At 41.7% G+C, this 24,058-nt stretch overlaps 1 protein-coding gene and 1 long non-coding RNA gene across 5 annotated transcripts in view; one reads left to right on the forward strand and one right to left on the reverse strand.

The window, feature by feature from the left end:
• Positions 1 to 253: 253 nt before the first annotated feature.
• On the reverse strand, positions 254 to 13,530 carry LOC103163687. Its single transcript, XR_003480511.2, has 3 exons — positions 13,106 to 13,530; positions 7,022 to 7,110; positions 254 to 3,732 (listed from the first exon to the last, which is right to left on the reverse strand). It is a non-coding gene; the product is annotated as an uncharacterized LOC103163687 (long non-coding RNA).
• Positions 13,531 to 13,581: 51 nt separating this feature from the next.
• Frs2 (fibroblast growth factor receptor substrate 2) overlaps positions 13,582 to 24,058 on the forward strand; it is a 76,572-nt gene continuing 66,095 nt past the window's right edge. For 2 of the 4 annotated variants that reach the window (XM_027392353.2, XM_035450375.1), the window contains exon 1: positions 13,582 to 13,713. The gene's annotated coding sequence lies outside the window, so the exon portion shown is untranslated. Of the gene's footprint in view, positions 13,714 to 14,066; positions 14,180 to 24,058 lie in introns of those variants that run through there. The other 2 variants (XM_035450376.1, XM_035450374.1) reach the window with 2 other exon arrangements.

Consider the following 24,058-nt stretch of genomic DNA (forward strand, 5'->3'; position numbering starts at 1 on the left):
TAAGATATATACCACCATGAATGGTTTCAGTAGTTTAACAAAAAGAAATAAATAAGGGACTGGGAATATGTCTCAGCAGTTAGGGTTCAAATCCCAGAACCCAAATGGCAGCTCACGACCCTCTATAACTCCAGGTTCAGGGAATCCAATGCTCTCTTCTGGCCTATTTGGGCATCAGGCATGCACATGGTCCACAGACATACATGCCGGTAAGATACCTATGCACATGAAATTTTAAAAAATTATAGCAATATTCGTGTTATTAAAAAAGACAATTTTATTGAGTTCTTTGTAAATTTAAAGGAATTTCTTGTTGCAAATATTTTCCAAGTTAATTTAAAATATTTTCATTTTTTCCTTATTAGTATATCAGTACTCAAAACCAGAACTGAAAATTTTAAATTCTAAGCATATGTTTATGACAGGGCTGTACCTAAGGCTCTAATTGTATTATTTTTGTTGTTGTTGTTTTGGTTTTTCAAGACAGGGTTTCTCTGTGTAGCTTTGTAGACTAGGCTGGCCTCTAACTCACAGAGATCCACCTGCCTCTGCCTCCCGAGTGCTGGGATTAAAGGTGTGTGCTGCCACCACCACCCGGCTGTATATTTTTATTTTTGAAATTAAGTTGCATATGGTTAATGTCAATATATTTCTTTATAATTTCTATATGATTTTAGGCTTCCTGCAGGTAGTTGACCTGTAGATCCTACTTCTCATCCACAGGCTAGATAGTCACTTCTACTTTACTTTTGCTAAGCAGTTTTACTTTTAACTCCATTCATCTGGAACTTATTTTGCTTTACTTTTAGCCAATGTGCAGAAATTTCTAATATATTAGGAATATTATTCTTATGCCTTCCAAAATTGCCACAACTTTTTATTTCCCACTTAGATTTGTATTAGTTTTGATTTTGCATATGTTGGAATATTAAATTTTTGGTAGTTGAATCTACTAATCATTAGTGATTTCCTCTTGCTTTTCAGCTTAGATAGGCCTCACTATCTAGAGATTTAATATACACTTATGCTTTCATTTTTTCCCCCTTCTTTCTCCTCTCCCTTCTCTTTCCCTTCTCTTAGAGTTTGCATCAAGGTAGCCTTCAGTATACAGAATTATTAAGCTTGTCTAAAGTTACTTCAGCCTTTTGGGGGCTTATAGAGCCAAGAAAACCTTGGGCTTAGGTTTGGGATGGGTTTCTTTATACTACAAACCTCTTTATACTACAGCCCTCCTGCATAACAACAACAACCAAAAAAAGCAAAACAACAAAAACAGTTCAATATCTATTTTCCTGATAGAAATTCACATATCTGACAATTCATAAACTGTTGAAGTGAAAGGTTGTCTTTAGCTATTTGGCATATAAATTTAGTCATGTCTACTGAGAGAATGAAAAACAAAACATAACAAACAAACAAACCCCCAAACTGGCCTGGTTCTGAGGAGATACTGCTTGCTTCTCCTTACACCTTGGGGTTCTGTTCTATGTCACTGTCTTTGAAGTCTGAGGGGGGCTCTGTGCAGGACGGCTGCGCAAACAGCACACCAGCCTCTATACATCAAGGTGTGAACTACCATGACGACAAACCATTCGCAGTGTGGCGGAGGGAACGTTGGTTTAATACACTTGGCGGTTGCCCTGCAGATCCCTCTGTCTGTGAGAGCTTTGTTCGCCTGGAGCAAACAAGAACGTTCTGAATCTTGACACACAAGGGCCCTTTCAACAGCGCATCCTGTTATGAGAGGAGGCACAGTGCTGGGCAGACATTGCCGTTTGGAGCCAGCACACTGAGGGCTTTTCTCTCATATCCTCTCCGTCTGTAAAGGGTCTGTTTTCAAGTTCCCAAAGTGACTTTTCTATAGATTGGGAGGGATGTATAAATATTTTATGTGTTTATGCTCACACGGAATGGAGAGCAAACTGCAATCATGTAAAAGTAGCTGGGCCATTCCAATATGGGAAGAGAATTCTTTGCAAATTTTACTTGGGAAGAGTGTGCTTAAAGCCGAGCATATCATAGAATCAATGGGAGAAGCATTTATATGGAGAATGCATTGGAAACATAGAGTTGCATACAGTTGTTTTGGACCTCAGGGGCGCAGTTTGTTAACAATTTTACAGACTTCTCCTCCATCACCTATCCCGATGTCTATGTCAATTCTTTAGAAACCTAAATCAGCCAGGCAGTGGTAGCACACACCTTTAATCCCAGCACTAGGGAGGCAAAGGCAGCTGGATCTCTGTGAGTTCGAGACTAGCCTGGTCTACAGAGTGAGTTCCAGGATAGCCGGGGCTGTTACACAGAGAAACCCTGTCTCGGAAAAAAAACAAAAACAAAAACAACAAAACACAACAAAACAACAACTAAATCAAATGATGATGTCGGATTCTTAATCCTAGGAACATTGGGATGAAGGAGAGGTCAAGAAGAGATTGATCAGGGATCCTCTCACACCTATCACTCCATTCTGCTCCGTCTTAGGGTTTTCACTGTAGCACATTCAACTTTAAGAGCCTGTTTTCAGGGCACCGCACCAGCACATGGTAATTTCTCCTTTTGGAGTAGAGGAGACATTTCGACTTAGCATTTTGAATTCTTTTTTTTTCCCCCCAGAAAACTTGTGTCCACAGTTATGTTATAGACAATATCTACACCTTTGAAACTGGATGAGATCACCTATGGAGGGAATATAGATGAAGAAGACAAAGGATGGAGCTCTGGGTATTTCTCATTTAAGACACTGAGGGGAAATACTAGAACAGCCTGTCTTGGAGATCTTGCCACAGTAGTCCATAGGGACTCATATTGCTCTGAAATCACTTGGAAGGCCAGGTGTGGTGAAACGTGCCTATCATCCCAGGTCTTGGGAGACTGAGGCAGGGAGATTACTAGTTGTGTTTTGAAGTTTCTTACAGCCATACTTAAAAAAAAAAAAAAATTGCTGAGATCCTTTGATGTCCCTGAGTTTCCTACATGTTTTACAAATGTTAAGTTCCATCTGAGAGTTGGTCTTAAGATCTTGAATGATTGAGTTGGCCTCCCCAAATTAACAACTCTGTTACTCATTTTGCATTTATCACGAGATTCACTGCACAGCCTTACTGCTCTTTCTAAGAGCCTACAACTCATCTCCACAACTGGCATTTTTATTCTCTCGAGGAACTCAGAGTTCTTGGTCTTCTCTGTAACGTCCTGTGCCTGGTGCACACAATAAGCATGTAATAAAGATTTGCAGTGGTTTAGATCCAGTGATATCTCAAATTGAACATCTTTCAAATTAGGAATAACTTTGGATTTCAACATATGTATGTATCTTTTTAAGTCCATTCAGCTTGCTGTAGGAGTAATAAAAGTTTGGGCATTAATTTACTATAAGAGAAACATCTTAAATATGTGTAGCTAGGACTTCTTGCTTAATTCTCCTTTCTTCCTTCTCCAAAGGTTTTGTGTTTTGTGTTTTGAAGTCTCCTACGACTTTTTCCTCAGAGACGTTTTCTTGCTGTCTCAGGAAACGTTTTGTTCCCTGCTCCCCAATATTATCTGCACATGCGTTCTATCTTTGTAGGTGAGATACTCGGCCTCCGTGAAATACACTTTGCACATGAGTTTCTGCTGGTTTAGGGAGCAACTCCAGGATTCTACACTTGGCACCATTCTACATCCTTGGCATCTCTCCACAGTCACCATTTAGAAAGCTGCTGTGTTGCTGGGCTCCTCACCCTCATACCTCTGTGGAGATTAGAAAAAGATTCTATTACACTGCCTTGAAAATGTGATGGAAAAATGAAATTTGCTTTACAAAGAAAGGAAGCATTTGAAATGCAAATCATTCCAACAGGAGTCTTAAAAAGGGATAGTTTTTAGTGAGGTAAAATGGCAAACAGGCAAGTTCCTGATTTGGATCACCATTTGGTAAATATTACAGTGTTTAAAATCACTCATGAATTTGAGTTTGAAGGGGCAGTGTACAGTGGGCTAACCATGGTTGACTGTGTGTATGCGCACAAACCTCGGCCTCTGAATGCAGTAGGTAAGCACTCTCCCTTTGAGGCACACCTTTAACATAAAAATTAACTTAATACTTCAAGATTCATAGCAGGGTAGAATTTTGAAAGTTCTAAATACAAAGAAGTGATAAATGTTTGAAATAATGACTATACCAATGACCTCAATCCTATTTAACAATACAGTATATATGTATTGAAATACCACTATGTTCCATAAACATGTATAAATCAGTCAATGAAAACTTTACTATATTAAATAGATATTGTATTATTTATATTACATTAAATTACAAATATGTGTGCAATATATATATATATATATATATATATATATCTTATATGACAGGCTTGGTGCTTGAATCTCAGCATGCAGGAGATTGAGACAGGAGGATTACAAGTTTGAGGTCAGGTTGGCCTATAAAACAAAAATATTAATTCCTAAAAGGAAGCAAAAACATTTCACCAAAAGATAAGCATCTGTAAATAATTATATTCATAGTTAAAAATAAGGATGTGCATGCTCCATTTATATAAAGCAAGCATCAGTGTATTTGTGACTTGCTAGATGATTTTTTTTTCAGTCCTATAGACTGAACTTGGGCCTTGAGCATGAAAGGCAAGTGCTCCATCTCTAGTGCTCAGAGCAACATTGCACTGAGATCTGAAGACCCTACTCTCTAAAGTCCTCATGGCATCCAATAAATAATTTCATTTTGTTTCGACAGGTGTGGTAGAGCTCACTTTTAATCCCAGCTCTCGGGAGGCAGAGGCAGGCTCTGCCTATGAGTTTGAGGCCAATCTGATCTACAGAGTGAATTATAGGACAGCCAAAGCTACAGAAAGAGACCCTGCCTCAAAATAATTAATAATAATAATAATAATAATAATAATAATAATAATAATAATGTATCCTTTTGGCCAGGTGGTGGTGGTGCACACCTTTGATCCCAGCACATGGGAAGCAGAGGCAGGTGGATCACTGTGAGAGATCCAGGCCAGCCTAGTCTACAGAGCGAGTTCCAGGACAGCCAGGACTGTTTTACAGAGAAACATGTATTGAGAAACCAACCATTTGTAAATGGTATCCTTCTTTTTATAAAAAGTATCCTTCTGTTTATTAAAGTTTTATTAAAATTATGTACAAGGAAGTCTAAACAGAGGACAACGTTTAGGAGCTGGTTCTCACCATCTACCATTATGGCTTCTAGGGATCAAATTCAATTGTCAGGCTTGATAGGGAGTGCTTTTATCCACCGAGCCACCTCACCCATGAAAATGCTAAATTCTTAAAACCACTTTTGGGAGGTCTTGTTCTTCTAGGGCTTTAAGCACATCTTTTGTAAGCACACACATTGCCTGAATAGTGGGTTTTGCTCATAGGAATGGAAGAGATGAGATAAGGGTCCGGAAAACAGTATAAGGAGCCAGATGCCATGGTCACTTCTGTGGAGAGGAAGGAGCTAGGCAACTGGAGTCACTAGCGGTAAAAATGTCCTTTTACCTTTTACCCCACCCCCATCATATACAACCCAAACATAGTCGTTTATTCCAAAAACAGCAATTATAAATGGAAATACAACAGTTCACTGTTTCTTGTGCACTCTAAACTTAACACAGAAGAGCTTAGATTATGTTTGGTAAATGCTAACACGGTAGTCTTGAGTATGGCTTAAATCATTCTTCAAGTTGAGTGTATTGACTTTCTCTTCCACTCAATAGCATGGGCTAGATTACCATCCCTTGTAAACTTGCTCATGAGTCAGGTCCAGTAGCAGTCATCACTGACAGTCTCTGAGCTCTTCTAATATACCTCTAGATGGATTCTGTTAGTGTTGATTTGTTAAACTCTCACAGAAACACAAGTAGGGCATCATCGGTTATCATTTCATAGGTAAAGAAACAGGCCATGGGCTAGTGAGTTGGCTCGGTGGTAAGGGTTCTTGCTGCCAAGCCTGAGGGATCTGAGTTCAATCCCTGAGGTCCTTTGTGGTAGGTGGAAGAACAGTAACACTCTCAAGTTGTTCTTTGACCTCCTTGTGGGCACTGCATACCTCCAACAAAGTCATAAATAAATGTGATGTAAAAAGAAAAGGGTCAGGCCAGTGAAGTTTGTCTTGCAAAGTTGGTCTCATGGCTAGGAAGTATTGGGGCTAGGCTGTCTCTCTGTGGCAGCCCACCTTCACGTTCTGCCTAGGGAGAGGGAGGGAATGGAACTGGTGTGTGGTTTAAGATTTTGATTTGATTTTGTAGTTGGCATATACACTTTTGTCTAATTGGGAGGTGACTAAAAGCATCTGGGGCTGGCTGATGTGTTGGTTGAAAATTACTATTATTATAAGGATGATTATTATAGTATTTAGTAATTATGCAATGCTTTATACTTCAAAGACCTGTGCTTTATAATCCTTTATTAGCTATGTCCCCAAACATCTCTATGATATAAAGATGCATTTAGAGGAAAAGCTGAGGCCGAGTAAGATGGGCAGCCACTTTTGAAATAAAGTAAAAAATATGTATTTATTGTGTGTGTGTGTGTATGTGTATGTGTGTGTGTGTATGTATGTATGCATGTATGTGTGTGTGGCAGGATGGAGAGTGTGTGTGTGTGTGTGTGTGTGTGTGTGTGTGTGGCAGGATGGGGGTGTGAGAGGACAACCCACACACCATGCGTGTTCCAGTTATCAATCAGAGGTCGTGGGGCCAGCACCTTTCCCACTCAACCATCTTGCTGGCCCCTGGGCCACCACTTTGATCTAAAACAATAAAATAAAAATAGAGTGGAGGTGGAATGTAACCACTTCATTCTTCATGCTCATTTAAATAACTCAGTCCTGGTAGCAAGACAGTCAATTAACTTAACGCCTTTAAAGGACAGTGTAAGTTCTGATACTTTTTCTTAATATCTAAAAATAAAGAGCAAAATGTTGATAAAAATTGATTCCCATTCCTTTTGAGGTTATTTTCTGAGGTTTTGCTACGTTTGTGTCGAGGTGACAATTTTGCTCACTTACTGTCTTCCATTTTTCTATGGCAGCACAATTTGACTACAGATGCTGGTTTCTGGTGTCAATCTTATATCGTGTTAGTTTGCATCCATTGCCTGTGAGAAAAAAACAAAACAAAATAACTATGTTCACTATAGGCAGAGGACTCAGTGATAACTTTTGATAAAAACAAACTTCACACAAATACCATATGAGAATTTCAGAAAATTTCAGATGTCTGGCAGGATGAAGATGATAAATATGTCAGTACATCGTGGGTACCAGAGGGAAGGAGATAAGAAGGGTCTTGCAAGTTTATTATAGATTCCTCTAAAAGGCCTGGAGGTGATAGGCACATTCTTCCGATAAATGGAGTGTCTTTCAGGCAGTCATGGCTATGTCACATGGGAAAGGCTTAATAAATGTTAGTTTAGTGGTTAGGATCCGTGTCTCTGGAGACAGATTGTCTGTGTTCTAATCCCGGCTCTGTCCCTTGCTATCTACCTTACCCTGCTGTGCGGCTGTTTCTCTGTTCGGAACAAAGGGGACAGAAAGACCAGATCTCAATCTCATAGAGTTGCTTCTAAGTATCTGATACTGTCTTTTCTCCTTTAGCTATTGGTGGTAGGTGATCTGTGCATGTAGCTCGGTTGTTCCAGTGTTTACCTAACATGTGTAAAAAGCCCTTGGTTTCCATCCTTCCATCTCCATCACCTCATAAACTGAGTGTGGTGTCGCAGGTCATCGTTGGCTATATAGTGAATTCAAGGCCAGCCTAGGCTACTCATTTTGTTAACCACAACAAAAAAACAAAACCCATTGGCATTGGCTATATAATTTGTTGTCTATACTTGCCTTTGGGGAGATCTACTCTCCAAAAAAATACTTTTAAAGTTTTAAAGTACATTCGAATAAATAGTTATAAGACTCTATACTTGTTTCTTTAAAATATCCATGTTCTCTTCTACCCCAGTGGCCCCAGACTTGGTATATCTACAGTGAAGAATTTTCTTGTGAGGGAGAACAACTCACTAATCTTGATGAAGAGGGCAGAGGTATCTGAACCAAAGACAATGGTGCCTTGTGCCAGATGTTTGCCAGAGTATGTTAAGTTTCAAGAGTGGCCAGAAAAAAAAAAAATTTGAGACAGGGTCTTGAACCCCTGCCTTCCTGCCTCTGCTTTCCAAATTCTGGGATTATAGGCATCATCAGCACACCTGTAGTCTTAAAAAACTTTAATGTGAGCCGGGCATTGGCAGAGCACACCTTTAATCCCAGCACTCAGGAGGCAGAGGCAGGCAGATCTCTGTGAGTTGGAGGCCAGCCTGGTCTCCAGAGCCAGTGCCAGGATAGGCTCCACAGCTACACAGAGAAACCCTGTCTCAAAAAACCATAAAACAAACAAACAAACAAACAAAAAACCTTTAATGTGATCCCGAAGAGTCAAACCCAGGGATTTTTCTTTAATAATTTATTTAAATGTATTTTATGTGCATTGGTGTGAAGGTGCCAGGTCCACTGGAACTGGAGTTACAGACAGTTGTGAGCTGCCATGTGGGTGCTGTGGGAATTGAACCTGGATCCTCTGCAAGAACAGCCAGTGCTCCTAATCACTGAGCTACCTCTCCAGTCCCAACGCTTTGAATTTATAAAGCTGGAGCAATGACTCAGAAGTTAAGAGCCTGTATGTTCTTTGCTGAGCATGGTTGTGGATTTCTTATTCCAGCACTTGGGAGGCAGAGACAGAAGAGCTCTGAGTTTGAGGCCAGTCTAGACTACACAGTCAGTTACAGTCCAGCCAGGCCAACTAGGAAGACATAGTGAGACACTATCTCAAAAACAAGAGGAAAGAGCTCCGAGGCTAAAAGCACTGGTCATTCTTCCCAGCACCCACATGGCAGCTCACAATCAGCTGTCACTCCAGTTTCAGGGGACCTTCTGGCCTTTGTACTGCAGAACACAGTACATACATGGAGGCAAAACCCTCACACACATAAAAACAAAACAAAATTCACAAATAATAAAAATGACTACTCCTCCCTCCAGTAACAACAAACACAACCACATTGCTTTCCCAGGGCCCCCAAGTGTTCCTAGTACCAATGGTGGGTGGCTGACAATCAAAAAAACTTAAGTCCCAGGGCATCTAAAGTCTCTGACCTCCACGGGAAGCTGCTCACACAAGTATAAATACTCACACGCAGATATACGCCTACACACATAATTAAAAATAAAATAAATCTTGGAGCTGGAGAAGTGGCTAAATGGTTAGAAGCAAAGGATACTTTTAGAGTGGATTTGGGTTCAATTTCCTGTAAATACATGGTGGCTCACAACCATCTATAAGTTCAGTTCCCCTCTTCTGACTTCTGTGGGCACAGGCAAATCATTCACACAGACATAAAATAAACCTAAAAACAAATTCAAAAGGAGAAAAAAAACCCTTTGAGTTTATTATTATTATATACAAAACTTTGGGGCAAACACATTCTAGAGCCGATTTTCAAATCTTTCTACATACACTTAATTTAAACTCGTGAATATCGAACAGTGGTCCTACCCAGAACAGTACCTTTCCAAACACTGTGCCAAAGAAGGGAGAAAAGGTAGACCAAGTGTGGTCATCTTCACACTGAAAAAACTCCAGTCAGGCAGAGTGACACTGTCCTGTAATCCCAACACTTGGGAGGTGGAGGCAGGAGGATCAAGAGCTAGAAGTTAGCAGGAACGACTTCTTGGTAAGTTCCTGTCTAAAAATAAAACTAAAACATTTAAAAAGCTCTTAATTTTGGGAAGATTTGACAGTATCAGGAAAGGTAATGAAAAAAAAAAAATGCCACAGTGAAGTGTGGAGCCTCAGACTTTAAGCTGGGTGGTAAAGGATCAGGCCTATGTTAAAACAAACAAAGCATAAACAAAGAGCCCCATTATCTCAAGGCCTGGCAAAGGGTGAACGCTGAAGTGCACAGCTCTTTTGTTTAACAAACTGCCTTAATGGATCTGGGGATAGTGGCTTTGCAGGGGCAGGGTTGCATAGTTCCCTGAGGTATGGGGTCTTGTGACTGGCACCCCCTGAGCAACATTCATGCTGTATTCTTTGTGAACAGCACCCCCTGGGATTGTGCAACCTGGCTATTAAGTCAGCAAAGATGGCCTGGAGTCTGCCTGAGATAAAGAGTAAGAACTAAATCCTTCTACATAATAAAATAACAGGAATTTTAAGTCTTCCTGGGTGGGGGTGAAGGCAGGAGGGTGGAGGAAGAGTGCTTGGAATGGAAAGGAAAAAAAATAGTTTGGATTAAAAGTGCTTTTAGGATGAGGGTGGGCTAGCATTTGGTACCAAAGTGGAACCTGTGACCCCTGTAAGAAATTCCTGTCATTAAATTACACATTTGGCAGGGTGACAGGGGGTCTTGGGCATGTTAAGTATACTGTCATTGAGCCATATCCCAGCTCTTGATTTCTAGTCAGGGACTCACTATGTAGTTCCGCTGGCTTCAGACTTGTAACTGCCTCCACTTGCTACACACTGGGATTACAAGCACATGGGTGAACCTCTGTGCCCTGCTCTCTGTGCAGTTTAAAAACCACAGAAGATCTTCTGTCGCTGGGTGGTGGTGGCAGTGTATGCCTTTAATCCCAGCATTTGGGAGGCAGAGGCAGGTGGATTTCTGTGAGTTTGAGGCCAACCTGGACTATACAGATCATGTTCCAGGACAGCCAGGGCTACACATAGAAAACCAGTCTCCAAAAACCAAACAAAAACCATACAAAAACAACAAAAAAGATCCTCTGTCACCTTCTTTATCCTTTAGGAGAGGAGACACTGGCAAATGAATTTAAACAACTTTTTTTTTGGAGGGCGGGGCACTCTTCTATATGAATCTGGGGAAGAACCAGCAAAAAAAGTCAATGCCCAGGCTCACAAACTCTATGTGTGTCTAAATGTACAAGACCATTACTTGTTACAGCTTTTTTTTTTTTTCTGTTTTTCTTCAAAGAGCTGAAGGCACTTTTATTTCCTCATTTATTTTGACATTCTAGTGTGGGAAGGGCAGATTTACGATAACATTATTTATAGACGGAGAAATTGAAAATAGAGATGAAATCGCTTACTCAATGCTGCATAGCTGGGGTGGTGGAGCCACTGGAATTTGGTTCTCCAGGCCTCAGCCACAAACTGGAAAGAGCACGAGCTTTGGAATTAGAGGGATCTTTGAGCAGTCCCTTTTCCAGCCCAGAACAAGAATGTGGCCTTAAGTCAATTACTTCACCTCAGTCTCAGCTACTCTCATTTGTAAAAGTAAGACCATAAAACCTCACAGCATGGTGAAGATTAATTTAGAAAATGCAGGTAAAGCCTCTACACCAAGCGGTCCTCAAGTAAATCCCACTCCCACCCCCCCCAATCCAGAATTATCTGGTTCAATTTCAGTACAAATCAAAAAGATAATTAAAACTCATTTTCCCCGTCCTCATCTCCTGTGGAGAGAAAAATGATGAATACAAATGTTCCAAAATGTCATTTAATTAACTGGAAGACTTTTTTTTTTCCTGACTAGGAATGTAGCTCAGTGGCATTTGCTTCCAATGGGCTGAGAGACAGACTTCAATCCTCAACCCTACAAAACAAAAACTAACTTCTCCACTCCCAACAAAGCAACAATAACAACAACAATCCCACGCGGTAGATTTACCACAATTTAAAAAAGAATATGTGAAATATAGGCTCCTAGAATGCGGCAGGTCTTTAACTAGAGAGCTTACCGGAATGCACTGGTTAGGGAGGGGGGACTCAAAACAAGGTCTTATCCTAGAGTTACAGCCTTACAAGGTCTGGGGCGGGGCTTGCTCATTTGCATCTTTAACAAGTTTTCAGGTGATGAGGAGCTGCTAGCCCGGGGACACACCTGGAGAAGCGCTATCCTAGGTGAGTGAGAGGTTGGGGATGGGGACCTGCAAATCGCTCAACAAGCCCCTGGGCACTGTCAAATTTAAGACCTGCTGGCAAGGCGGTGAAAAGCTCACGAGAATACGGACTCGCTTTTAAATCCAGGTTATACCACTTGCCAGTTAGATGAGAGTCTGTGATTGAGGGTCCCCTCGCTAGGTCTTTAGGCTGTGTGTGTGCACGTGCGTGCGTGTGTGTCTCTGTGTGTGTGTCAGTATGTGCCCGGGATTAGGGGGTTGGGAAGGGTAATGGCTGGAGAAAACCTCAGTTTTGTCTGTGTGGGCTCTGTTTTTTTTGCTTCATTCTACTAGGAGGCATGGAGGGCTGCTTGAACTTGGGAATTATGGAAGTATTTACAAACATTGCTGCAATTACATAAAACACAAGGCAGTTCTTTTAAATGCAGCATGAGTGATGGGATTGTTTGCATCTTAAATTTGTAATAAAGGGTTTTCTTTTACCCTGTCTGTTTTACTGTTTTAAGACTCTTCCCTGAAGTATTTGTTTAACAGACACTATGGATTCTAAGAGGCTTTCCCCCTCCCCCATCTCTCTTTCTCTCTCTCCTGGGAATACAGACACAAGGTACCTCGGCAGGCTAGAGCCCCCCCCCCTTTTTTTTTGCCTTTGTAGGATCCAGCGTCAGACAGAAAACCGGTCTCCACTATTTAATGCGTTTCTGATTTTGTGGCAGAGGAAGTCTTTTAAGATCGTCTCTCTTTTTCTTGCCTGGCGTCTGACTCTGGGTTCTCTTTGGTCAGAGCTTCAAAATCCCAGGTCTTCTCTAGTGCCTGCTACTGGTTAGGTATAAGAATTGTGGATTTAGTCCTAGGCACTCGGAAATGTTTACCATGTATTATATTATTTTTAACTTCTTTAATCCAGAGATTAACAACAACAACACACACACACACATCCCACTTGCACAGAAGTTTAAAAAGGTTAACTAACTCGTCAAGGTGAAAAGTAAAATAACAGGATCCAGGTGCTGAAATTCCAGAGCCCCTCACCTCGGCCTTCATTGAGGGTGCAAAGGATGACGTTATAGGGGAATAGACTTTGAATAATTTGAAAAGTCTTGTTTGGGGCAGATGAGAGTTCTGCACACACCACAAATTAAAGTAAAACCAAGAGCCAGCATGTGTGGTAAGGTTTGGTACCTGGCCGGTTTCCTTCTCTGTAAGGTGTAGAGAATAGCACCGATTTCCAGGAGTTTGAAGGTTATTGAAATAGTTAACGCAGCTGAAGCGCTGTCTACCGCGCAGAAAGCCTTCGATGGATGTCAACTGCACTTTTACGCGAGTGGGGATAAGCGGGCGGGACAGTCGGCCGGCCGGGTGAACACTCTAGGCTCGGCTACACCGGATTCTCGGAGCCGCCCTAGAATTAGGTGGCTGGAGAGGAACAATCCTAACAGCAGCTAAAATAAGGGGTGCCAGCCATCACCTGGGGGCCGGGACCACAAGGGTTATCGAGGAGCCCCCCGGGGAGGGGGCGGGTCCGCGGGAGCCAGGCTGGGAGGCCCCGCCCCTCCCGGGAGGCCTGGCAGCTCCAGACCCGGAGCAGTTCCGGTGCCAAAACCCTGCCTTCCCCCGCTCCCCCGGAAGTGCTTGTCTAGGGTTCGGGCAGGAGAGAGGCCTTGCAGACACAGCCGCCGAGGCTCCGTCGGCTCCGAGGAAGGGGGTCGGGTCGCCGACAGAGTGCCGAGCTCCGCGTCCGCCGCCGCCGCCGCCGCGCCCCGCGTCCTCGCAGCACCCTCGCGCCGACGGTGAGTAGCCTGGGAGCCGAAGCGGGCCTGCGCCGGGCGGGCGAGCGACCTCGGACCCGGCTGTCCAGTGCAGGTTCAGCTGTCGGGGTCCGGGAAGGGTCGCGCGGCCGCGGGCCGGGGAAGAGGCGCGCTGCGGGGCCGCGGAGTGGGCGGGGCGCGCCGGGAGCGGGTTCCCGGAGCTGCGGCCGCCGAGAGGACTCGGGAGCGGGGCCGGGCCGCCCGCGCTGCGACCCCCCATCTCTCTCTCTCTTCCCGGCTCGGACAAGTGGGCTCGGCGCCTCCGCAGTGGGGGTCCGTGCACCCGGGCGCTGGGGACCTGCACAGCCGGACCACGCTGGACATCGGTGCGGACTTTCGTCGCCTCCGGGGAGTCTGTCCCGGCTCAGCAATTATCCTGTGTCCCCGGGGTGTAGTCTCCGTCCCCGGGTGGGGCGCTCCCTGTATGGATGCTGGCGATCTCGTGCAGGTGGGCTTTTCATCCATCCATACCTGCGTCAGGGGTCGCCTGGGTTCGATTTGGACTCGGCTTGAAAACTAACTGGGTCTTGCGTAGAGTCACCGAGGCATTAGCGTTCCTCGAAGGGTCTTGACTCACTTGAAAGCTGAAACTGTTGAAGTCTCTTCTCGAAAAAAAAAAAAAAAAAGATTGGAGAATTGTAGATTCAGATGAGTTTTCCCGAGTTCTTGCTGACGTCAAAAAAAAAAAAAACACCAAAATGATGCTATTCTCTAATCAGCCTTCCCGATTTTCCTGTGCTCAACCGAAGAAGTCACAGTTGTAAGAGTTCAATCGGGACATTGCACAAGTTGACTGCAAAGGGCTGGAGAATGGTACACTTTTCTACCCCACATTTGTTTACTTTCATACCCGGAACTGTCATTTCTTGAGCTTAAAAAAATGTCCTCAGTTTCTCCTCAGAGGTTCTTTGTATAGTCCAGCTATTGTTGCAACGCCCGGGAGGTTCCCACAGCTGGGCAGAGGTGTGTGTTTGTTGATTTATACGTTTGAAGTGTTTCGAATAAACTGAGAATTTGCTAGACAAGAAAATCGTATAGGTACTATCAGTAAACAAAGTGTAGATGATAAACTACCAGTGAAAGTTTTGCAGGAAATAACGGAGATATTTTCCACTTCCATTGAGTTTTAAATTATAATCAGAAAGTTTGTTTGTTGCAAATGACATGTGTTACCGAAGTGTCAAGTATATGTAAGTCATTTTCATCAAACCAGTGACATTATTTGCTCTTCTTATATTATGCTTATATTAGGATCTATACTGGTTGGATTTGTTTTTGTTTTTGTTTTTGTTTTGGGGTCTGGTCTGTGTCTGTCTGTCTCTTTTTTGTATTTATGTCATTCTCTACCACCAGAAGAGAAATTAATATCATGAGTAAGTTTGAAGTGACAAGTTCCATGAACTGTCTTATGCAAAGGAAAAATTATTTCATTAAAAAGATTTCTCTGTAATGCTAGAGGTTCACATTGGATGTCTTAGATTTGTCTTCACATTATTACTATTATTATTGTTATTATTACTAATTTATTTCTTGATACAGGGTGTCTCTGAGCCTGGAGCTTGGAGTTTTGGCTGGACTGTCTGGCCAGCAAGTCCCAGGGGTCTTCCTGTGTTTGCTCCATGCCCTCCAATTTTGGTCCAAGTGTTATAGATACATGCTGCAGACCTGGTTTTTAATGTGGGTGCTGTGGATTCCAATTCAGGTCCTCATGCTCGCTCAGCAAGCACTTTACTTGTGAGCTGTCTCCCCAGCCCCCCAAATCTATGTCAAGGTTATTGATACTGAACAGGTAAAGAGGGGTGTTTTTTAAGTTTGTGGGGAAAATATGAGTAAAGCTAAGTTGTACAGTTTTTAGATTTGGATAGAAGCAGTGGCCTCTTATATACCTGTGTTGAAGTACTCAACTGTTCAGAGCCTAAGATTGGGATGTTGAAATTCGAGTCTGGAAAATTAGTCAAGTTAGATTTGGTTACGGATTTGTACTCTGGATATAATGTATTTTGAAGGGAAAATTATGGGAGTTATAAAAAGCAAAAAAGGAAATTGGTGAAAATCAGATACTTTCAAGCATTGTTAATTTTAACTATTGCTCAAGACAATTCAAATGATATTGAGCATTTTCTGTGTGTCAGGCTCTTTTAGGGAACCATGTAGAGGCAAATAAAGGTGAAGCCATTCTAACTGAAGATTTATGTTTTGACAGTTTTCCAAGGTGTGTTGAAATCATGAATTGAATTGTACTGTCTAGGAATACCAAACCTCCTTTGATTGGGACTTAATTTGGAGGGAGGTGTGGAGTGCTTCATGAAAAATACTGTTCCAGGCACTCTAAGTCACAAAGATTAAGGCTGGTCTTTAGAAATTTGAATCTAGTATGGGATGTATATCTGTCCACAAGCTTATAGTATAAGTAAATATCTGGCTGGATGTGGTGGCCATGCATTGGGAGGCAAAGGAAGCATAGGCCAAATGATGTTAAGCTGCTAGCCAGAGTGACCCTGTTCACAACAAACGAAGACCCTCTGAAAACAAAAAAGAGATGTATGTAAACACTTCACCACATGGGTGTGTTTATCTAAAGTTTGAAGTTGTACAAAAGGAAAATGTTTAGCCTAAGTCATGGAAAATTGTAGAGACATGGTAACATTCAAGGGTGGGTCAACGCTGTTATTTATTGGGCACTTAGTTCTATTGTTATGTTATCTCAGCAATGTAGAAGCTTCTTTCTGTTGAGACTCTCAGGGTCTGACATCTTTCGGAATAGTCCAGATACTGAATCTCAGATATTTTCAGTAACTTCCCCTAGAGTTAATGTGTCTACTCTATTTGAAGCCAGATCTGCCTTGTGGGAAAGTTGATATTTCCCAATAAATTTGTACTCTTTTTATTTATTTGGTTTAATTTTTGAGACAGGGGTCTCCTGTGTCTTTGTAGGCCTGAGGCTCACTTTTCTGTTAAGTATGACTTTTAACTTCTGATCCGAAGTCTCCACCTCCTCTGTGCCTAGGATTGCAGGCATGTTCCACTGTACCCTGCTCTTAAACTAGCAATCTTAAATTAGCTGGTGACTGTTAGTTAAACTCTTCTAAAACAAAGATTCAGGAGTTAGTATTTGGTGAATAAAGGCCTTTCAAATTAAGAGATGAGAAGGTTCATGAGTAGAGAAAAGTGAGTGTACCAGACGAACTGGCTGGTTTATTTTGGAATGAGAGATGAAATTTGAATACAAGTTGAGGGTGGATTGTGGAGCATGTTTACATGCTGTATTTAGAAGTTCAGCATTTGGAAGAAAACCAAATGTGTACCTTGTGATGGTTTAATGTGCAGACTGATTTGTAATGGTAAGCTGTTAATATACTACTGTGCATACTGAGAGTGATGGCCATGGGTGAGGACAAAGGTTCCACAGGGCCTGGCACTGATCAGCAGGCAGCCGGGGGCCTGATAGGAGAGGTTAGAGGAGACAGAAATTGAAGTTACACTTTCTATCTGGATGATGTTGATGGTGGTACTGTTACTAAGACTGTGCCCAACGAGTTGTGTAATTAGGTTCTGTTGTTTTAAGTTGGGGTAAAGCCTCACATTCATAGTCCTGCCTTAATCTCCGAGAAGCTGTGATTACTTGTGTGATTCCAGGCCTGGCATGCCAGGATTTAAACACATCTGCTGAACTGTCATAGTCCTGCCTCGGTCTCCGGAGAAGCTGTAGGCCCAACATGCTGGGTTTGAACACACTTACCTGTGGGGACTGCTTAGAGGCCTTTGGAAATGGAGGTCTGCAGTTCAAGAGAGAGGTCAGAGCTAGACATGTACTAAACATAAATAGAGGGAAAACACAAATAGATCATTCAGATAGATACACTAGTTGAATCTCTGTAAGGAGATGAAAAGTGCCAAGGGAGTGTGTAGAGGGAAAATAAAGCCATCCCAACCCTGTGTTTAAATGGCATCTGTTTAAAACAGAAAGAAAAAAACACTAAGTAGACTATTTTATGTGGCGGGTAAGAATTTGATAATCTGTGTAGTTTCCTTAACTATAATTTCAGATGGAGTAGAAAAAAAAATCTGTTCATTAAAATTCCAGTTGAGTGTTGAGATGACTCAGCAGGTAAAGGGGCTTGCCTACACGTCTGATGACACGAGTTCTATTCCTGGCACCTGCATGGTAGAAGAAAAGAACCAGCTTTGCAAGTTCTCTGATCTCCTCGTGCCAGCCCTGGCGCTCCCTTCCCCCCTTTGCTGACACCCCCTACACACACATACACCTCTACACACAAAATATATCTAATTTAAAAAAACCCAAAATTCCAGTGGACTGTGGTGTTGCACACCTTTAATGTCAGCACTCAGGAGGCAGAAGCAGGCAGATCTTTGTGAATTCCAGGCCAGCCAGAGCTGCATTGTGAGTTCCTGTCTCAAAAACAACAGTAATGGAAACCCAAAAACAAAGATAAGAAAATCCTCTTGAGGCAGGCTGGGGATGTAGTTTAGTTGGTAGTTTTTACTTAGCATGCCTGAGTCTGGACTGTGGGTTAGATCTCTGCCTATCTATAACTCTAGCACTCAAGAGGGTCAAGGACATCCTCAGCTACACTGGAGTTGAAGTTAAGCCCACATTACCTGAGACCTAGCCTCCAAAACAATCACCCCTCTCCACCGCCACCCTCCAAACAAACAAATAACAACAAAATCAAGACATAAAAATGTCTTGACTTTGCTATGATTGTTAGGTCATTGGGGGATCAGGCTGTCAGGCTCACTGGTTTGAAGTGTCAGGCTGATTGCCTTATAGCAGGATTTGGTTGTTTCCTTTGGGCTTGTCTGGTGAGTGAGGATTTGGAGGTAATTAATATAGTAGGGTTTTTATTTATTTATTTATTTATTTATTTGTGTGTGTGTGTGTAGAAATTTTCTTTTTATTTCTATATTAAGAACCTCTGATATTCAAAGGCATTACTTGTGCTTCTGATTACAGTGATTGTTAACACTGTACTTTGTAAAAAGTGGTATATACATACACACACACACACACACACACACACACACACACACACACACACATTCCCCCCCCTGGCTCTTTTATAATACACTATTTTTGTGGTGTCTGATCAAGCCTGTGACCTCAGGCATGTATCTCAGATAGATGTACCACCAAGTGCCATTCCCAGCCCAATAGAAGTACTTTTTATTAGTATGAATAATTTCATTCAAATTCTCTGATTACCAAAGAGGGATGAAAGAATAAGATACTCATATCTATCATAGAATATATGTGAAGATTGTTTTACTTTGAAAACTTTTAAGAGCTATAAATCTGTGGGATTTCATGTCCTTTGCTTTTTTCTTTAAATAATTTATTTAATTTTATTTTATCATTGGTGTAAAGGTATCAGATTCCCTAGAACTGGAGTTACAGACAGTTGTAAGCTGCTGGGAATTGAACCCAGGTCCTCTGGAAGAGCAGTCAGTGCTCTTTTTTTTTTTTTTTTTTTTCGTTTTTCGAGACAGGGTTTCTGTATGGCTTTGGAGGCTGTCCTGGAACTAGCTCTTGTAGACTAGGCTGGTCTCAAACTCACAGAGATCCTCCTGTCTCTGCCTCCTAAGTGCTGGGATTAAAGGCGTGCGACCCCACCGCCTGGCTTACTTGCGACCCCACCGCCTGGCTTACTTTTTTTTTTTTTTTTTTTTTTTTTGGTGCAGTCAGTGCTCTTAACCTCTGAGCCATCTCTCCAGCCCTTCTTTGCTTTTTAGATAGTTAAATAGGAAGAAATTGTATTTTAACCTGTAAAACATTGTAATAGTTTGCAGAATGAGGCTCAGGTTGTAACTTTTTAAAGGCAAATTTGATTTTAGAGTTGCTGTGGAAGTATTTATTGTTTTCTTTAGAATTAGTGTCTTCCCTTTGCTTTTCAAGAGTATGTTTTCATCCCAGTCACTAGGGGATGTCCAAAAGGTCTTGCCACAGTGTGGTTGGAGGTAGGAGGCTGTATGTGTGTGCATTGTCTAGGCTGCTTGATTTAGTTTCAGTGAGCTTGGTATTAATGGGGCAAAGGTCAGGAGTTACATTTAGCTTTAGTCTGACTAATGGCCAAGGGTATCCCTCTCACTCCCACCAGCTGTCTCAGAAATGCCTTGGTTGTCATTGGTCACAACAGTGGCTGGATGAAAGTGGGGCTTTCTGTTCCCAGGAAAGCTTAGCTAGATGGTTGGGAATTGACTCTGGGATGTACAAATCTGAGTTAAAATTCTTGACCTGTGCCTCTGGGAGAGTCCCCAAACTTCCTCCAGGCTTCCACTTCTTGTTATTGGAGAGTTAACACTTATTTTCAGCATGTTCTACAACTGCTTTACTCCGGGGGCCTCGCCGAGAGATGGGTGGTTCTCAAATGGTCAAGTGTGTAATGGTGTCATCCTAGGACACCGTTGTCACTTGCTGTGTGTAGTGAGACTGTAGCTTGGTTTTTATAAGGCTGTCTGTTGAATTTAAAAGATAATCTTTTTTTCCCTACAATTATCATTTACCAATTTTGAAGGGAACATGTTAGTTCTTTGATGAAATAGTAATGATTGTATAGCTTGTTTTTCTTTTCAAGTAGCCTCTCATGTATGTAGTACAGTCTGGTCTTGAACCCTCTGCTAGCAAGATTTCCCTGAAACTGATGACCCTTCTGCTTCATCTCTCAATTGCTTACATCACAGGAGTGCACCACCATTCCTGGCATGAGGGAGGGGTGTGTGTGTGTGTGTGTGTGTGTGTGTGTGTGTGTGTGTGTGTGTGTGTGTGTTCTTGGCAGAATGAGAACTGGCAGTGCAATGCTGGTCTTGGCTTGGGTAGTATTTGGGATGTTGGAGAGGAGTGTTCATCTTACCTGTTTATGCACATTCAAGTTCGGTTCAGGGTCCATCCTGCCCTGATCCCTGTAGGAAGGAGTTCATGATTCTGAATCCTGCAGAGCTTCACTTTGCGCTTGCACAGGCAGTACTTAGAGCACACTTCAAGGAGGAGTGCAGACTGTTGTCAGGTGTTCTTAGCTTCCCAGGAGAAAAGTGGTGAACTGGTGGGACAGGGTGCTGCTTTAAGTCTGTCAGCCAGTAAGATACATAACTTGCCTTTGACATAATGAAATGAAATAGCAGAAACTGGCTTTCCTTTTCCCTATGCAGGAAAGACGGAAGCTAGGATGAGGAAAGCCTTTTTATTTACTATAGCAAGTAAATCTTGTACAAATAAAGTACTAGTATTCAAAATGGTTTCTAGGGAAAGGGAAGAATGAAGCGATGTGAGTCAAGCCACAGAAGTCCTCCTGAGGATCCAGACCAGTTCTTAACAGGGATATTTATGGTAATGGCATCAGTGTCCAGATGAGAAGCTTGCTGAGTCCTTGTTCACTTAGGGTGAGGGAGGGGAACAGGATTTTAAGGGACAAAGCTGTCCTAGGCTACTGAATCAAGATGTAATATTAGGGCCAGGTGGTAGTGGTCCATGCCTTTAGTTCCAGCGCTTGAGAGGCAGAGGCAGGTGGATCTCTGTGAGTTTGAGGCCAGCCTGGTCTACAGTGATTTCCAGGACAGCTAGGACTCTTACACAGGGGAAACCAAAAACAAAAAACCCCAAAACCTAACATTAGTTTCCTTTGAGTGTTTTAGCTTGGATAATTTAAAAACCTTGGATGACCTGTAGAAATCCTTGAATTTGTATCGGGATACCTAAAACAAAATGTTGAGGTTAAGTTGGAGCAGCCCAAGTGCTTTGGAGGTTTGCTGCCTTAGATATTAAAGATGGTGTTGGCATAGAATTTTCCTGTATATAATTGTTTCTGGCAACCTGAAAAAAATCATATGTAATTCATTTATTTTAATAATGCTGAGGTTTCTTTTTTTTTTCTATGAAGCATTCCCAATGGCAAATAAGTTGCATGAGTACCCTCAAAAATCTAGGGAAACAGCCCAAATATTCCTTTTATAAGCTGAAAATTCTTTGATGTCTATAAAGTCTTATTTTATTTTTTAAATTTGCACTGATTTTGCATTTTGTCTTTTATATATGTGAACAGAAGCAGCAGTTCATTTTGTAGATGGTTTGCCTTATATTAGAGTTTAGTAAGAACTGATTTTTCTCTCTGAGTGTGTGTGTGTGTGTGTGTGTGTGTGTGTGTGTTTAGGTCATAGAGTAGAAGTTGACTCTCTCCTACTCTTATGGCGATCCTTCTGCCTCAGCCTCTTAGTGCTGTGATTATGGGCATGAGCCACCATGTCTGACTTTGATGATTTTATTACAATCTTGTGGCAGTTGTACCTATTTTATAGTTTTGGAAATTAAGACTCAGAGACAGAGCTGATAAAAAGGTAGCAATGGAATGCAAACCCCAGTATGTGTGAGACTCTTTTTATTGGCTACAGTTGCTTTTGAAATTGCTGTTAATGTTTATATTACTTGTACTATTAAATGTACACATAACATATCCATGGTTGCTAGCTGAAGTAGATTACTGAAAAGGTAGTAATTCCTGTATAATTATATATTATAATATCTATTTATATGTGAATGTAGATATAGTGCATATATCTATATAATAGACATAATTGTATATAATTGAGGGCTTAAGGCTCATATGGAGGGAGTTTCTGCTATTTTGCATAACTTCAGCTCTTCATAGAGCTTTTATGTAGTAAAGAAAATCTAAAAGCATCAAGTGATGGAGGTTAGCAAGGTAGATTTTTCTGGTGTCAGTTTAGTTCTTTTTCTAGTTGTTAAACAAGCCCTCAGGGTTTGGATAGTCAGGGATGGAGAGTTGGTTCAGCTGTTAAGAGCACTTGTGGGGCTGGAGAGATGGCTCAGAGGTTAAGAGTACTGGCTGCTCTTCCAAAGGTCCTCAGTTCAATTCCCAGCAACCATATGGTGACTTACAGCCATCTGTAGTGAGATCTGGTGCCCTCTTCTGGCCTGCTGGCATACATGCAGCCAGAATACTGTATATATAAAAACTAAATCTTTTTTAATTGCAAATATATTTATTACAATTTACAGATTAGTTAATAATTACATACAAATATATAATCTGAGCTATAAAATCTCCACTAGTTACAATTAAAGGATCTGAAGAAGCCAACTCAAAAATCTTGTTCCCAAACTTCACCTTCCTTAAATTATAAAATATAAAATCTGACAGTTCTGATTTCAAGTTACAGATGAAGGGCTGCCCCACTCAGCACTCAGAAGTAGGGACCCCTGTCTGTACAGAGTCTCTCACATGCTACACAGATCTTTAAAAGCACCATTTCAAGACATGAATGTGTAAAATATTCAGCTAAAACCTCCACGCCTAGCCTTGCCTGTATACATAAAAAATAAATCTTTAAAAAAAAAAAAAAAAGCCAGAGCTAAGTTTAAAGGAAAAAAAAGCACTTGTTGTTCTTCCAGAGGACTCAGGTTTGATCCCTAGCACCTACATGGTGACTGTCAACTGTCTTTAAGTAATTTCAGTCTAGGGGATCCAGTGCCCTTTCTGAATTCCATAGGTACCAGGCATTGTAGGCGTACCTACATGCAAGCAAAACATTCATACATATAAAAACAAATAAATACATCTAAAAGATTTGGATAATCAGAGGAGTTAGTTGACTTAATCATATTGATATTATGTTGCTGTTGGGGTGTAATGCAGCTGGGTAGTATTTTCCTTTGGGCAAGTGGATGAATAGAAGCTGGGCCATTATGCAGATTCATCCTTTTTCTTTCTTGGGATTCCTGTCTCCCACTGTGAGTTGAGCCCTAGCCTTTAATCTCTACTACTACTACTTCCTCCTCCTCTTCTTCTTCTTCTTCCTTCTTCCTTTCTCCTCCTCCTCCTTGTCCTTCTCCTCCTTTCCTTCTCCTCCTCCTTCCTTTTTTTTTTTTTTTTTTTTTTTTTTAGCCTGGAACTAGCTCTGCAGACCAAACTGGTCTTGACTCACATAGATCTTCTTGCCTCTGCCTCCCAGGTGCTGGGATAAAGGCTGGTGCTGCCACTGCCCGGCTCTCTACTTCTTGACAGTGGTTACAGTGTAAGCAGTTGGTTACAGTGTAAGCAGTTGTCTCAAATTTGGCTGTGACTTCCCCACTCCTGGGACTATAATCTTGAGCTCTGACACAAAATAAATCCTTTCTCCTTTAAGTTGCTTTGCCAGGGTATTGTGCCACTGCAACAGGAAAAGTAACTGAGACGAGTATCTTGAAAAACTAGGTAAAAAACAAAACACAGATATGCCTTCAGGAGTGGATGAACTATTCCCTGAAGTTTATGAGGATATAGAATAACAATAGATGAAAATAGAAAAAGAAAATTCT

Source organism: Cricetulus griseus (assembly GCF_003668045.3).
Source record: "Cricetulus griseus strain 17A/GY chromosome 1 unlocalized genomic scaffold, alternate assembly CriGri-PICRH-1.0 chr1_0, whole genome shotgun sequence".
NCBI lineage: Eukaryota > Metazoa > Chordata > Mammalia > Rodentia > Cricetidae > Cricetulus > Cricetulus griseus.